Source organism: Trichechus manatus, unplaced genomic scaffold, assembly GCF_000243295.1.
Source record: "Trichechus manatus latirostris isolate Lorelei unplaced genomic scaffold, TriManLat1.0 scaffold00005, whole genome shotgun sequence".
NCBI lineage: Eukaryota > Metazoa > Chordata > Mammalia > Sirenia > Trichechidae > Trichechus > Trichechus manatus.
The window spans coordinates 45817-51647 of NW_004443941.1; positions in this window are offsets into that span (position 1 = coordinate 45817).

Here is a 5831-nt window from a genome sequence, read left to right on the forward strand (position 1 = left end):
TCTGTGCTACTCTACAAGCTGTTTCAAAACCTTGAAAAGTATAGCCTGTGTATAGTTCATTCCATGAGGTAAAGTATGGCTTGATGCTGAAATCTGACAAGATAATGCACAAATAAAGAAAAAATCTAGGCTGTGCATTCTCAGTGGGGAGATATCATCCCTAAGAGGTCAAAAATTGGTTCTTGAAGGGGCTAAAAATCTTACTCTATTTATGTTAAACACACACACACACACAAAGAGCACATAAGGAGCCCTGGTGGCGCAGTGGTTAAGAGCTCAGCCGCTAACCAAAATGTCGGCAGTTTGAATTCACCAGCCACTCCTTGGAAACCCTATGGGGAAGTTCTACTCTGTCCTGTAGGGTTGCTGTAAGTGGGAATGGACTCGACGGCAATGGGTTTTATAGTATATAAACAGATATACAGTATATCTGTGGTATTAAAATTTCATGAAGTTGCAATTGGGGGAAAAATATCTAAAAATTCTCCTTAAAAACCAAAAAAACCCATTGCTGTCAAGTCCATTCCGACTCCTAGCTTTAAAAGGCCAATAATGAGAAAAGGGTTGAGAAATACTGCTCTAGGGAATCTTTGTCTATGAATATGAACCACCCACAAATCTTACATTAAAATATACATAAAAATAGATTTCATTAATCTATTATGGGAATGAAACACCATGACTAAAGAACTTGTATCCCAAGAATGATTGAAGGGTTTGACACAAAGGCAGCTGTTAATGAAGGTAACAATAATAATATACCACCCACATCACTGGATTAAATAATGAGAAATGTGATGATTTCAATAGATGTTAAAATAGCCTTTGATAACATTCAATAGCCATCTCTATTTCTTTTAAAAGAGGAATAGAGATATACTGCAATAACAATAAAGAGCTATTTCAAATAGAGCTGGTTTTATCTTTAATGCAAAACAGAAACATTGTCATGAAAAACAGGAAGAAAACAGGAAACCCTGGCGGTCCCACCTTCTCCCCGGCCACTGCAGCCATGAGAGGCGTCATCTGCAGACAGTCTCTAACTGTCCTTTGTCCAGGGTAGCTGCAGGTCAAGATCACCCTCAGTATGAGATATATTTTCTGCATGGCAGCTTTCTGAATCTCTGGCACCTGGGTGTACCCATTTTTCTGGAACCTTTGTGAATCCTTGGGTGCCTGACTTTTCTGGCTGTATTCCTACCAGTCTCGTTGCTCTGGACCCTGTTTCCGGGCTTACTTGGCTCCGAGCATCGTCCAGTTCCCTTGGAGTTATATACTGCCCCACCATCCCTCAGGCAGAGGTCAATCCTGATCTGAACTTGGTTCACCATACTCCTTTGCTCCCATGTGTTGAGCATTTCAGACATTATTCCTCCCGAGGGTTGTTCATTCTGCCTCATTCCCTTTCAACCTCTGTTTATTTGTATGTATTCCTGTAACTCATGATTTGTCAACGCCCTTTTCAGAGCTTGTGTTAGTCATGGTTCTTAGCTGCAAACAACAGAAACTAACATAAGCAGACATGAAATTTACTACAAGGGTACCCTATCTGTAGTTCATAGACTCAGCATCAGGGCCAGGGTACCAGGCTCAAACAGGAGCAAAGAGATGAAGTCTCAGTCAACATGCTGCCTCAGAAGCAGCCAGCCTAGAACTCCTGGGCTGGCCAACAGGGTGCATCTGCCACCACCACTGCTGGCCCCCTACTTCAGCTGGTCCTGAAGGCTGCTCTGCTGGGCTCTGTTCCCCGAGACTCCTACTGCTGGTGGTGTTGTTCCTCCAACTTTTTTTTTCTCAAAATTGTTTTGGCTGTTCTACCAAAAAAAAAGTTGCCATCCAGTCGATTCTGACTCATAGCAACCCTGTAGGACAGAGCAGAACTGTCCCATAGGGTTTAAGGCTATAATCTTTAGAGAAGCAGACAACCACATCTTTCTCCCGAGGAGCAGTTGTTGGGTTCAAATCACTGACCCAGCGCTTTAACTACTACGCCACCAGGGCTCCTTTCGGCTGTTCTAGGTCCTTTGAATTTTCAGATAATTTTGTAATCAGCTTTTTAATTTTCTGCAAAAAGCCTGCTGGAATTTTGTTCGAATTACAACAAACAAATAGATCAATTTGGAAACACATGACATCTTAAGAATAGTGACTCTTCCAATCCATAAATTTGGAATATCTCACCATTTATTTAAGTCTTCTTTAATTTTGCTCATCAATGTTTTGTAGCTTTCAATGTATAGGTCTTTGCACATCTTTTGTAAAATTTATCCCTAACAAGCCCTCCAGGTGATTCTGATTCAAGTTTGAGAACCACACCCCAACATCACCACTGTTACTTAAATATGGTGCTAGAATAGTAAATACTAGGACAGAATATGCAGAAAATATCACCATTGCAAGCACAATTGAGAACTTAAAGAATGCAAAGGCATGGGTTATAATTCATATGAATTAATAAAAGAGTTGAGTGAAGTGGATGAATATAAGTGTTTATATAAAACACAACATAATTCCTTTGAACTAATTAGAAATTCTAATTAAAAACAGGATTCCATTCACAATGGTAACAAAATAAAAATATATACTGAATGAGAATTTTAATGAAAATCATTGTTTTTTATTTTTGTTTAAAAACTGTATATTTATATATATGTGTATATATGTGTGTATGTGTATATATATATATGTAAATGAATAGAAAAATGTGTAGAAGTCTGAGACAAATGCTTCTCCCAGGGAAGGAGAAGAGAATGGAGAGGGGCAGGTGGCGGGGTGGGCGCTTGTCTGCTTCCTTTGAATTTCTTTCACTGATAATGTATTAATGCAGTACTTACATAATAATTTTTAAAACTATGCAAAACAGCGTATATGATCCCATTTTTGTCAAATTACAGGTGCATTTATGTATACAGAAAAAATATCTCAAGAAAGGATCATACATTCTGGAGTCACTGAGGCTGGGTGAATCCCTGAAACTACTGCCCTGAGATAATCTTTAAACCTTAAACCAAAAATATTCCCTGAAGTCTTCTTTAAACCAAATAATAGTGTAGATTAACTAGTAAGAAGAATGTCTGCCTTGAGCATTGTGCTCTTTTAAGATCTATATGGGATCAAATTGACAACAGCAACTAGAAAGATTAGACAGGAATCTTAGGGGGCAGTGAGTTTGTATTAATGCATCAGGAACAATTCAGAAAAGGAGGGCAAGAATGGTTGCACAACTCTAAGCATGTAATCAATGTCACTGAATTGTACATGTAGAAACTGTTGAATTGGCATATGTTCTTTGTGTATATTCTCAAAAACAACAACAAAAATAAAATAATAATAATAAAAGAGGATTACATAAACTTAACAGTTGTTATGTATAGACAGCAGGATTTCAGGTGATTTTAACTGTGATTTTTCTTTTTAGTGTTGTTAAATGTTTTCCGATGTGTTCTTTTTATAATAAAAAAGTAATAAAGTCATCTTCATTTTATAAGTAAACTAAGGAGTGCTGTACAAGACATGAATAAAGAGAATTTTAAAACTAAGACAAGAGAGATGAGAACATACACTCATCTACAGATAGATCATGTTCCTATTTATAATTTACAGTCTATTGATGTATAAATAAAATACAGGTTCTTCCCAAGTTAGAAACAGATCTATTATAATACCAATTAGCATTTCAAAACAAGAAACTACCTGTTAAAATATTTACTCCACTTACCTTTTATGAAACCCATTGAACATAGCAAAAAGAGAAAGGAGAGTCCTCCATAACAACGAGACAAGAGAACAGTCACAGCACCAAACCGGAGACCATGGAGCAAACCTGCTGATTACAGTGGGATCGGAGTTGGAACAGGAAAGAGATGTCAGATGCCTCCTTGGACCCAGGGTAGGACCCAGATCTCTTCGAAGGTGTGTGGTGGAAGGTCGGCCAATCACATTTAGACTCTAGCTATAAGATTGTAGCTTGTCCTGTAAAGAGCTGGACTGACGCTATGGGGGGGTGGGGGGCGGGGTGCTTCAGGACCCACCTTGCTGACCCCACCTCCAGAGAGGGAGACATGCAGGTGAAGGAGGAGGTGGAGGCAGGAACCACCAGACCATAGGAAGCCTGTGAGTCTGAGCCACACTGCCTTCCAGAACACCAAAAGTTATTCAGGGATCAGACGGGGAGATACTCTCTAAGGCAAAGGAAGTGATTGAGAGGGTGTTGGAAACAACAAAACCTGTTAAAGCTTCAAGATACTCTAGATCCCTCCAATCCCCCACCTTCTTCTCCATTCCTCATAATGTTATTCAGCCAGGAAAAACAAACAAACAAACAAAAAACCCGTTCCAACTCATAGTGACCCTATGGGGAAGAGTAGAGCTGCCCTATACAGTTTCCAAGGAAACTCTAAGGAATCTTTAGATCTTTAAGGAAGCAGACTGTCACATCTTTCTCCCACAGAGTATCTTGTGGGTTCAAACTGCCGACCTCTTGGTTAGCAGCCGAGTGCTTAACCACTGAGCCACCAGGGCTCTTAATTCAGCCAGTAGCTGACCCCATTCAATGATAAGTAATAATAAAAAAGGAACCATACTGGGACTTATACAGAGAAATTGCAGAGGAAAGGAATATACACAAAGGCTGATAAAAAATAAACATAACAAAAGGAATTACCCAAGGAAAGAGAAAAAGTATTCAGACAAAAAGAATATCAAAGAAATTTCAGACAAATGTATCTTTCTATAAAAAGGCTCCAAAGAACAGGTATAAGAACTCAAAGGAGAGGTTATGACATGACAGAAGGAAGTAAAAAACAAAGTGGTAGGGAGGTGGAGCCAATATGGCTCTATAGACAGAAGCACTATGCCATCCCTCTGCAGCAAAGACCGGAAAAACTAGGTAAAACAAACAAACATCAATCCTGGAACCCTAAGCACCAAACGAAGGAGTAAAGAACTCAATCAAGTACCAAATGAAATAAGAAACTGACAGAGAACAGAGAATGAGGAGAGCTATGGAGTGGAGGTCGCATACCACCTAACGTTTCCAAATTCACCATCTTGGGCTACAGCCACCAAAGAACTCAGACAAGGGAGTACAGGAAGGCAACTTCCTGGAGCTCCCAACAGGAGACAGAGTACCCGGTAACCAGGGTTACATGCTTTCCCACCCTCCACCTTTCTTCTCTGTATAAGGCCTACGCTGCTTGCCAATGGGCCATGGTCGCTTGGCCAGAGAGATACTAGCTCACTACCACCCAGATTTGCCATCTTGGACCTCAGCCACCAAAGACTGCGGACACGGAGTACGGGAAGGCAACTCCACAGAGCTCCCAGCAGGAGATGGAGTACCCGGTAACTAAAGATATACTCTTTCCCACCCCTCATCCTTCTTCCCTCTATGAAGAAAAGGCATTCGACAAGTTCAACATCCACTGCTGATAAAAACTCTCAATAAAATAGGCATAGAAGGGAAATACCTCAACATAATAAAGGGTATCTATACGTAGTGGGTAAGAGCTACGTCTGCTAACCAAAAGGTCAGCAGTTCGAATCCACCAGGTGCTCCTTGGAAACTCTGTGGGGCAGTTCTACTCTGTCCTATAGGGTCTCTATGAGTTGGAATTGACTCAACAGTGACGGGTTTTTTGCTTTTTGGTTGTTTGTTTTATACAAAACCAACAGCCAACATCATTCTTAATGGAGAGAGGCTGAAAACATTCCCCTTGAGAACAGGAACAAGACAAGGATGCCTTTTATCACCACTCCTATTTAACATTGTGCTGGAAGTTCTAGCTACAGCAATAAGGCAAGAAAAAGAAATAAAGAGCATCTAAATTGGT